The sequence below is a fragment of the Sciurus vulgaris genome (genome assembly GCF_902686455.1).
Source record: "Sciurus vulgaris genome assembly, chromosome: 10".
In the NCBI taxonomy this organism is placed as follows: domain Eukaryota; kingdom Metazoa; phylum Chordata; class Mammalia; order Rodentia; family Sciuridae; genus Sciurus; species Sciurus vulgaris.
Window position 1 is genome coordinate 40,953,577 of NC_136470.1, and position 12,194 is coordinate 40,965,770.

At 33.9% G+C, this 12,194-nt stretch overlaps 1 protein-coding gene across 5 annotated transcripts in view; it reads left to right on the forward strand.

Annotated features, from left to right (window-relative positions):
- HTR1F (5-hydroxytryptamine receptor 1F) overlaps positions 1–12,194 on the forward strand; it is a 141,171-nt gene that overhangs the window by 12,143 nt on the left and 116,834 nt on the right. For all 5 annotated transcript variants that reach the window (XM_079155727.1, XM_079155728.1, XM_079155729.1 and 2 more), the window contains one exon: positions 4,190–4,306. The gene's annotated coding sequence lies outside the window, so the exon portion shown is untranslated. The remainder of the gene's footprint in view (positions 1–4,189; positions 4,307–12,194) is intronic.

Below are 12,194 nucleotides of genomic sequence, written 5' to 3' on the forward strand. Positions count from 1 at the left end.
GGGTTAAAAGGTAAGTGGCTAATATGTTCCAAACTAAACCTAAGGTAGGGCAGTATGTATACAACAAAAGGAACCTATGAGTTTGTCCTTCATTTCCTACTTAATTAGACATTTGAGGAAACAAGCACTATATTAGCTTATGTTCCCAAATAATGTCAAAAGATGTCATTGCTTCATTTTACAGAAAACACTGATGAGTAGTTATGCCTGCCTACCCTGGGGTATACAACTTATTATTCTAGGGACCGAAACATTTCAACAAGAGGCATAACGTGATGAGGGGTGTTAAGTTCTCACAATTATTTGATGAAGGTAATTAAAATTCTTCACTTACTTTATGCAAAGTAGAAGCATTGATGACTACAGACACCAAATAACCACTCTACACATAGCAGACCTGTCTTAGTAGCTTTCTTTATGAAAACAAGAGGAACCCTCTAGTGTTTTACTCACCTCCTTCCCCTGAAATGTGTCAAGGAAAGCACTTTCACCCTTTCTGGTATGTAAAATGTAAGTTATCTCGGTAACCATCTCACACTTTTTAATCCAAATTTTCAATAACGAAAAAGGTAACATCTGTACTCTTGGGAAATACATTCATTTGGATTAATTTTTCAGCTCTATTTGCAGAGAACTGAACCTTGAGAAAATTTGAAACATGACCAGAAAGTATGATTAAGGAAAAGACAAAGTTTACAAGTATATCATTCTGGTAGAGAATGGGGACTTGGGTGAATGACCAGGGAAATAATCATTCTCTATTCTTTCTGGCCTCCAAATTAATAAATCCAAAACACAGTCTTTGGCCCCTACCTTTTCTCATCATTTGACGACATTTGACTATAGTTTTAGGAATTACTACTTTTTTAAATTGGAGTTCTATAATTATAGACAATAGTGAGATTCGTTGTTATATATTCATACATCCACACCATGAAACAATATAATTTGGTCAGTTTCATTCCCCAGGACCCTCCCTTCCCCCCTTCATTTAGTTTCTATAGTAACACTCTTCTGAGTTTTCTGGCATTTAAACTATTCTTCCCACATTTTACATAATTTGTCAATCTGTTTTTGTTTTAGTAGTACTTGGAAGTGGAGAGTGTGTTGTAAAAGCAGAGGGGTAGCAGAGTAATAAAGTCTAGTATCTTTAATATGATCTAAACGTTCTTCAAAACTGGCCCCATCTGCACTTCCAACTTTCCCTCTAGACTAATTTTCCAAACTCAGAATTTCTTAGCCATTACAACCTCAAAAAATCTTCTCAGAATCTCTCTCAAAGTTATTAAATTTACTGAGCTTACAGTTGCTATTTGTATATTTGTAGTTGAATTTACGATGTGTTTGTATAGTTGTTATGTAAAAATACCTCTCCCACCTCATGAGCTTTGGAATGGCAAAGAACATGTCTCTAACATTCATGTACTTAATCACTACAATAATGTTTTTAAAAATCAACAAATTCCTGTGCAATTGACTAATGAAGGTCTAGTGAATATTGCCTGGTCAACTTATTAGTAGTAACAGCTTAGTCAAGTTTCTGTATTTCTTTTTGTCTTTGTTTTGTCAAAGGACAGCAATTCAGTTTAGAATCTTAATTGGCATTAATTATAGAATCTGGCAAGATTTTATTCTGTAAAATAAAATAAATTTTCTAATGAGCCAAGCAGAAGAATTTGGTTTTATAGACAGAAAAAGAATGAAGAAAACAGAAACACAAGAACAAAACATAGATTGGTTCCTTGAAGGTAGGGATAGGGAACCAGAATAATAAGAAAATAACTGATTAATTAACATCTGCTTTTTTCAAGTTATCTCTTTTATAAAAGGATTAAAGCAAAGGGAACTTCAGTAGGTCAGATAAACAGCTTAGTATCAACTTGATAATGTGAAAGTTAGTGTAGGTGACTCCACATTGATTTTTTAGCCTGGTCCTTTGGACCTGGAACAGGAGGATAGTCAAGAGCAATTGTCTCCAGGAATTTTTATTTTTTACCTGCAAAAGGAGGATAATAATCATTGCAACAACCCCTCCCCCTTAAAATATCAAAATCATTGTTTGATATCAAAATAAGAAAACTGATTACAAAAATATTTTATAAACATAAGTGTTTTTTGTTAATTAAGTAAATCAAGTGTTTTAAGCCTATAGATTTACTGGACTTTTAAATAGTCACATACATATACACATACACACTCCACAAATGAATAATAGCATATATACATATGCACTCCACAAATGAAATGAAATGAGATGCTACTGATTTTCTTATCTTTATTAATTCTTATGAATTCCAGTGTGTAGAGAAAATATCAACTTTGTTGATTTGGTAGCCCTGCATTTGAATGCTATCAAGGAAGAGACATAGTGATTTCATTCAACATAGCTTTCTGAATCATCTTAGTTATATCATTATTGCTTGCTTAGATTTTAAGTTCCTAAAAGATGAGAAGTATATCTCTGTATAGTATGCAATGTGTCATTATACACAAATAGTCAATAAAAAGCATCCTGACATTAACAGTGACTTACTGAACTGTTATAAATAGGATAGGAAGGAATAAAAAATTGACATACGATTTGAAAAATCAAGCAGTTATCCTTACCATCCCCATTGCAAAATTCCTATACATAATGATACGCATTTAGCTAGCAAAACATTATTTATGAGTCTTTGCAACCATACCAGTTGGGAACGCTACACTTGTTGCATTGCTGAGAGATCTGGCCTTTCATTATTGTTCTGAATTTGAACTAAGCAATGGTTTTGGCATTCTGCACACTATTAAATGTTACAAATAAGATGCACTGCTGGAAAGTAACTTGACCTCTGTTACTGACAATCTTTCACATGCCTGTACTCCAAGTGATATAAAGGAAGTTTAAATTTAAAAAGCTAAAGACAAATGGTAAGACTACTGAGGTGTTTTAAATGTATGTCAAAGTTTTCACTCATCATTCATTAGTTTTGCAGATGCCACTTTAGTACTATTGCTCATACTGCTGATGAAGCTGTGCTATATAAAGCACAGTTCTGTCAAAGTCAGGAGAGTTAGTAGAAAGATACTCTTTGTCAGAGATGGAATTGACAAGCACCAATTCTGTGGAAACTCTCCAATAACCTTCAGAAATGGCAATCTGCGTTTCCAGTATTCCCAAAAGACATCATTATTAGAAAGAAAAACAAGAATTCTTGTGATTTATTCTTTGTTGTTCTAAAGAAATCCACAAATGCAGTGTAACTGGGAATTCTGCACATATTATTTCCTTCTTGTTTGAAAAGTTCTTAACAAAGATATATTGACCAAGATTTAAAGTGGCCCTCCAAGTGAATCACAAAATCTGGAAAGAGTTGCACTAAATACATACATACATATGACAAAAGGTTCATTTTTTTTCTATTACTTACAGTATTAATACCAATAGGCTTAGAGACCAAAGAGTTTCTAATAGGAACATTAAAAATATAGCTGGCTCCTCCATGTCTGTGGGTGAAACATCATAGAACGATGTATGAATCTTTTTATTTTATAAACTACTTCCTAGTGTTTTATTTACTTTGGTCCTCATCTCGACTATCTGAAATTAAAAAGTCAATGTCATCAGTTTATTAGTGTTGCTTTTCCATGATAAATTGAGACTCCATACACTCAGTTATCTTATCATACTGTACTATTAATCCCAGAAAATGTGGAATATAGTACATCATTATGGTTTGAAGTTCCTCACCTTCTAGAAATAGAATTTTTCCATCACACCTAAAATTCAAAAATATTAATAATTGCCTTTTCAGTTATTCAGTTATTCAGTGACACTAATCCTATTTCCCTGTGTAGATAATGTCTTAAGAATGAGGTCAATTAAACCTCTCTCACATCTCATAATTAAATATGATACCAATTCTCTAATTGATTATCTAATTAAGTGTCTATTAGATAATTACAAATATTAATTAGAAAAAGAACAAGTCAAATAACCTATGACTGGCATACACACACAAATCTCTTCTTTTTTTTTTTTTTTTTTTACTTCTAAATTGATGATTTGTTTCTTTTTATGAAGTGGTTATTGGTGGGGAAGGGAGAAGGAAGTGAAACAACTGCTTCAGAAGATCAGAGCTAAGGTGTATCATGGTCGGCAGAATTACTGAAGAATAGAGAATTAATAGTTTGTTTCATTTTTTTAAAGGAGAGGCTGAGGTGATCTTGAATTGGACTGTGAGCCTTTCGCTGACTACTTATCAGAACAGGAACATGAAGAAGTGGAGTGATGACAGAAGCCAGACATCCAAACTATCACAATATGGTGAGCATTCTCAGATTCAAACCACGAAGAACGATAAGCCGAGAATTAGTGAGAAAACGAAAAAAAAATGTGCTGGATCAAAGAAGTAAAAGCAGAAGTGGCAGTGGAGTGGTGAAAGTTGGCATGAATATGGTTTGAAGGAAAGGGCAATGCCACGAATGAGCTGGTTTCCTGAGGCCACCAGAGAAAGAGTGAAGGGTTAAGGTTAAAGGCGAAAGAGAGGGTGACTCAGGAGCCTTCCTGGAAGAAAACAGGATAGACACTTGGAAAAGGGTTTTTGCTTGTTTGTTTGTTTGTTTTTCTTTGTTTTTAATTTATTTTTATTGTAAATGAATGGGATACATGTAGTTTCTGTTTGTACATGGAGGAAAGGCATACCATTTTCATATTCATATATTTACATAGGGAAATGGTGTTTGATTCATTCTGTTTTTATTCCTCCCCTCCACCCCTCCCACCCCTCTTTTCCCTCTATACAGTCTCTCCTTCCTCCATTCTTGCCCCCCTCACACCCGCATTATGTGTCCTCATCCGCTTATCAGTGAGATCATTCGTCCTTTGGTTTTTAAAGATTGGCTTATCTCACTTAGCATGATATTCTCCAATTTCATCCATTTGCCTGCAAATGCCATAATTTTATCATTCTTTATGGCTGAGTAATATTCCATTGTATATATATATACCACAGTTTCTTTATCCATTCATCAATTGAAGGACATCTAGGTTGGATCCACAATCTGGCTATAGTGAATTGAGCAGCTATGAACATTGATGTGGCTATATCTCTGTAGTATGCTGATTTTAAGTCCTTTGGGTATAGGTGGAGGAGTGAGATAGCTGGGTCAAATGGTGGGTCCATTCCAGACACTTGGAAAAGTTTTTAAGGTGACATTGGGTTGAGTGCACATAAATTAAGGAAAAAGTGTATTAAGGGAAATGCTTATAGAAAATGAAAAATAAACATAAAATACTATATCAGAAAGAAAACCTGCAGAATTTTAAATTTAATAATCTTATCAGTAACAATAATTATTGTAAAAACTCTAGTTTTTCTATTTTGTTATTTGGAAAGATGATGATTCAACCTGAAAGGATGAACAATTGATTTTAGCTCATATAGTTCCATATTTCTGAGGCTTTTTGAAGCAAAATATTATTTTAAGCAAAATCACTGCTTACATTGCTCAGGTTGCAAACTGCCAGACTGAGGGAGTTATTAGTAGCTTATGCATGCAATGTACAAACTGTGTTAATTCATACACATTGCCTCTGATTCTAAGTCTATATAAGCATCAAATAGCATAATAAATGTTGATATCAGGAAGAGTAATGGATTAGGAATTCTACAGTCCCTGCTCAGGTCACAGAACAGGTCTGCTACCTCCTAGCTGGACATTATTCAAGTGAATTAACCTCTCTCAATTCAATGTGCTTATTATGCAAAATGGTGGTAATAATATTTGTCTTTCCAAAGCTTACTCATTTGTCTTGGTAAGAAAGTTTTGAAAAATTTTGTTTTATAAAAGTGCACACTGTTATTTAGAAGATCAGTGCAAACTTAGGATGGTCATGTTGTTATGTGTATGTATCAGTATTTTGAAGAGACGGAATGGCATACTACATCCGGGAAGTTTTAGTTACATGTGAAACTGGAAGTATCTGTTTAACAAGTGAATTGTAATTAAATGGATGACCATTATGTGCTATGGCAAATATTTCCAACAGTTTATACTACTTTTTAATTCTGTGTATTAGATTTAGAGAACCCCAGTGGTCCCCATTCTCTCAGGATTCCTTATAAAAGTTTTTACTTTCATAGTGCATTTATTCTCAGTTATGATGGAAAATGCAGTAGTTTCTGATTCAAAATCATTTCATCCATGCACAGTCTGCAGCTTATCTTCCCTTTCAAGACTCCAGGTGTTGGAATACTTTCGGACTCCATCTTCAACCCTCTCTCCTCTGTCCACACTGAGGTTTACTCACCACATGACTTTAAAAAAATTCCATATGCAAAAGTCTTTCAGATTTATAGCCACATAGCAAAATCCTCCATGACCTTTTGATTTGAGTATCAAATAACTATGTAAATCTTTTTTTGTGTGCCTAATCATCTCACAATAAATAGGTACCTAGTCAACTGCATCTAAAGTTGTTTCTCCCTAATTCTTCCCTATTTTTATACTTGTATCATTAAACCTCTGGTTACTTAAGCCAAAAATATGGGTATTTTTTTCTGACCCCTCTTTTCCCCTCTCACCTCTGCTCAATTCATCAGCAATCCTATTGGAGCTACTCCATATATATCCCTTATTATGCCCTATAAAATGCCACATTATTGGATCCATGTCCACTATTTCATCTATATAAAACTGACCTTTTCACTTATCATTTTTATAGCATGTTTCCAACCTAGAAATTATATATTTTTTATCTGTTTATTGTCTCTTTCCATATTAAGATCAAACTTTGGGAGCTGGCGTTGTAGCTCAGTGATAGAGCACTTGCCTAGCATGTTTGAGGCAGTGGGTTCGATTCTCAGCACTGCATATAAAAACATAAATAAAAAATAAAGATCCATTGACTACTAAAAAAATATTTTTAAAAAAGCACAAACTTTTTTCAGCCTCATTCCCAGGTCCATACCTAAAATAGTGCCTGGCATATTATAGATACTCAGTAGTACTGGAGAATGAGTGAATTCACAGCCATAGCATAAATTTTTGAATAGAGACAGGCCTGGGATTGTTGGGAAATCAGATTTACTGCTATACCTGATCAACAGCACACTGGATTGGTGCACGTGTATAAGTATCTTCACAAATACATTCTCTGTTTATGAAATATATTCTTGGTATTACTTTTGACTTCAGAAAGTCAAAACTGTCACATTGATCCAAAGAAATAATTCTGTTTTCAACTCAAGATAATTTTATAAAAATGAAAGTTCTCAAAAAGAAAACAAGGGGATGTATTTTTGTTTCTATTGTGAGCCGTCCCTCTCCAACCACCCACTGTACTTCCCAAATTTTTATACTTGGGAACCTATACTATATCTTTTCTCTCCTAGCCAAAAATGAGTTTCCGAATGAATGCCAGTGATAAGTATGATTTTGCCAAATTATTTCTAAAGGCACAATAGCCAAAGCACATAAAAATGTCACAGTAACAAACTTGCTATTGTACTCCTCCACAATCTTTTATTTGCCCTAACAAATTTTAAGATAATAGCTATAATAAATGAACTCTCCAGTGTGATTTACACATTTCTCACCAGGAAAATAGTGTCTGTTTTAGAACTTAAAGTCGTATTTGGTATACTTAAAAGATCCTAAATACTAATCCCTAGAGCTATTCTGACTTTTTTGATAATAAATTGTCCACTACATTGTTTTGACCAGACCTCCAGTTAATTGCTAGAAATATAAGAACTGGGCTATTGTCAGATTTAATCTCTTAATCATGAAACTTGTTCCTCCTTTCATATTTTATGTGTTGCTTGATGGTTCCTTTTTTATCCAATCTCTCTTGACAGAAGTCATTTTTTGCCTCTCCTTCACATCACATATCAAAAAAGTCACCATATCCTCTTGGTTCTACATGCAAAATCTCTGATATCTATGCTCTTTTCTTTAGCATCATGTCCTCTGTTAAAGACTGACCCATCAAAGAGGTGTATTCACTTGCCTTCTAACTTCCTTGCCTCTTTCCCATAAAACCAGAGAGGGGGTAAGCTCAGAATCGTACTCCAAAGCCTTCTCCCTAAAAGGTAGGTGCTAGGGTTTGGGAATGGTCATCTCAATACTATATATCCAGCCAGAAAGATGCAACTTGAAGTAGGAAATTCTACAGAAAGCTGTAATACCAGATAGGTAGTTTCAGATTCTTTCTCTACTTCTTCCAGTGGTATCATTTTAACTCACCTCTCTGGAACTTAGTATAACCACATTTCATTTTAAGAGACTAATTCACACTGTAGGGTTGTTGTAAAGGCTAAATAAGATCATGTAATTTACAAAATATTTGCTATCACATGTTGGATGCTCCCAGATGATAGTTCCCTAGATGTGTTCTCCTACCACTTCTAGATAAAATCGAATGGTACCCAGAAACCTTACGTGCTTTCCTGGCCCTTTTGGACCAATATCATTCGGGATCAGAGATTTCCCTGCTTCTTAAATAGTATGCGATATGCACATATGAGATGCTTATGTAGACTTAGAATATGGATGAGACCCCATATTCTGTCTCAGGAAACCCGTTTGTTTCTGTGGTTCTCTAAATCCTTATTCTTCAATACTGGCAACTGTTTCTCTCTATGCTATTTCCTTACTTTACTATGCATTAACAACCCCCACCTCGCTACGATTAAAAGCAAAAATAAAGATTTATGAGCCAAAATCCCTACTCTATCCTTCTTATACTTTTACAAAATCAGCTCTGTCACTCATTCTTTTTGCCTGTTTGGCTTCCTCAAAAAGTTCCTGGTGCCCTGTATAGCCAGTCTTCTTGATTAGAATGACTTTCCCTGCCTGCGTGTCCTATAAACTCCCAGTATTCCCAAATAAAGTCCTTGATAAAACTTTGGCAATCTTACCTGTATGCCAGGAAGTCAGTTTTTCCCAACTTACTGTTCCTCCTGCACTTCAATATATCTCTATAAACAGGTGTCTTGTCCTGTTGACACCATTTTGTACTAGTTATCTTAGCCACCATCATGTATATTACTCATATGGATAACAGTACTACACACCTAAAATATGCTTGAAGATTCATAACTAAATGGATAATAGAAGGTGTCATTATTTCTATTGTTCTTACTTATTTAAAAATTATTGTCCTAGACAGTCACATTCTTATCTGAATTTTCTTTATCACATGGTGCTACTGTTTGGTATTCAGTATCATGAAAAAGTGATTGTTATGAAAGCATTGTGTTCATATAATTCTAACACCAGACTTTAAAACCAAGACAAATACTCAAAATGTATGTTTTTCTCTCATTTGCATGAAAATAGCATTCTGTAATTGCCATTTCAAAGTTGAGAAATTTCAAAGCCCTTGTTAGGAGAAAATAAACCATTAGATAAATTAATCATATTTTGCCAGTTTATTAAATAAATAAATTGGAAAGCAATGAAGCATAATTTGAACAACATTCAAAATAAATGCTTATAATTTATTCTCAAAGTTCTTTCATATCTCAAAATGGAGTCAAAACGTGAAACCCTACCATGATGGCCCCAGGAAATTCTACTTACTTGGAAAATGATAATGAGATATAGGAATACTTGGCATCCAGCTATTGCATTGCATTTAACCTGCTGCAACCAGGCAAGTAGGTAACACTTTCACAGTAAGTGTACCCTTCGTCTTAGAGTAACTTAATAAACTTCTACAATTCTCTGCACAAGAATTTCATCTCTGAGATAAAGGCCAGAGAGAGCAGAGTACTTAAACATCTGTCTAGTAAACCCACTCCATGGTAGGTCTATATGAGATAGTTTGAAGATTTCTTTTGTTGTCTCTGGCAAGGGGACAGTAATGGTAATGTTCCCTCCCATACTGATGATATAATTTTACATTATAATTTAATACTTATAATTTTACATTATTTATTTAACATTTTCTTTAGAAATTCTTTCCCATCTTTTGAGAAATCTGGTAAAGTTTGTCTACATTCTTCAGCTCATATGAGAATTTTTCAAAAACACTCTTTATAAAACAACTGTCAAAGTGGGGAACTTGTACTTCCTGAGACAACATGAGTTGGGAGTGTCATTCAAGTTTGATTAGTCAAGCATTAAAAAAACATTACTCTCATGCCTGGAGAAAGATAAGACTATTTTTAGCTTCTTTTCATCACTTTAAAAGGAAGATTCTAACAAATTCAGTTTAAGAATAAATACTACTTTTAATTATAACAATGGAGAATGAAAAAATTGGAATCTACAGATAATCAAAAGTTTTAAGAGCCCTTTAAAACTTTTTTCCCAATGAGTTTCTTAATTTTGCTTAGAAATGAGAATTAATTTGGGTAGATTCTATCATTCATACTTAATATACCTCATCTCCTACTGATCAGCAGTAAATTAGAAATTGAGTAGAGAGTAGCTGGAGAAAGCATGCTTAGAAACCAAAGACCAATCAACCCACAAATTGCATATCTAACTCTTGAAAATTTTAAATGAAATAAATCTTCATTTGGGTTTTACAAAAGCAAATAGACATTCTAAAACTAAATACAAACATTTGAAGCAGATATTTTGCAACTGAATTTATAGTAAAGTCAAAACCAGAGGCCTCTGGGAGAATCCAGGTGCATCACTGTTAGCTCAGCATTTCACATTCCACACGATCAAGAATCCATATTAATGAAATAACAATCTTTGAAAGTTATACTTGAGATCTTTGAAACATTTATTAAGAATTTCAGAAATGAATAGTGGGCAAGTGGAGTCAATATATTCAAGGCTTGTTTTGTTCGTTTGTTGCTCCAACTGGTGTGATGGAATTTGAATGCTTAGAAATCCCCATTTCCTTGCTGGAGTGTTCTTTTTATGCTGTGGACCTTAATTATCAGCAACTTTTCTCCAGGTGACAAGAAACAGTCATCTGTGTGAGACTTTTGCTTCTTCTTTAGAATTTTTAAGGGACAAAGAGAGACACTCAGTTTGTCCTTGTCTACAAGGTTGTTTTTTTCCTGGCCCTAAATCTGTTTGAAATATTACCATTGTTTCCACTAGCAGACTCTGCTTCCTTTGAGAGTTGTTTTTAAATAAAGACATAGAGAGCAAAGAGACTTTTGCCTCCCTTAAGTGCCTAGGATATTCCCAAACTGGAACTAGGAAAAAATAAAAAATTAACTGTTATCCTCATAAATCCAGGTCCCAAGTTTTGTCCCTGAGCCTCTTATATCAAAATAATCTGACCTACTTCTTTCAAAAATACAAATTTCTTAACCTTATTCCTGATCTACTGGATTACAACCTCCAAGCTAGAAAAACAATATTTCAACAAGCAACCCAGGTAATTCCACACCCATAAAGCACTTCTAAAATTTTTTTATTTATATTTTTATATCATTGGGCTTAGACACAGATTCTAAAGTTTTTACTCTATTAAGAAAAAGCATCTACTTGCAGTTTAAGTAACTTTAGAATCAGCACTCACATGTTAAATATTGATTAAAGGAAAATTATTTTGTTCTGTCTTCAAAAAATATACAGATTGACAGCCTAACTCAGGAGTATATTTTGTTTCATATATGGCAAGAAATAGCTAAAGAAGATGAGTATTCTAATTTTTGCAAACTCCTAAATAGTCACGTTCCTAATTCATTTCAGTGATTGTATTTCTAAAACAAGGATAATGTACAGTCACTCCACCAGTACCTGTGCTTCTGCACCTGAACCATTCAAATAGCTGGCAACTTAAAGTGTTGAAAAATAGTTGTGTCTGTATTGAACATGTACAGATAAATGTTTTTTCTTGTCATTATTTTTTAAATGATATTGTGTAGCAACGATTTACACAGCATTTACATTTTATTTGCTATTGTAAGTAAAGGTGATTTAAAGTTCAGGAGGATATGCTTTAGGTTATATGCAAATGCTATGCTATTTTATATGACACTTGAGCATCCCAGAATTTGGCTATCTGTGGGGATCTTGAAAATAATTTGAGACTTAAAACCATATTATTTTAAGAAGGGCATTTTCCTTTATTGCAAACAGAGATATTGTCCATTATTTCATTTTCATTTGTTTGGCCTGGGAAAGTTGACACCAGGTGGCAATTATAAACTTCAAGGTCCAGATCACAAGATTCATGCCTGATTTCTAATGCTCATTACAGTGATAAGCACATATCAATGAACAGTGTTGAA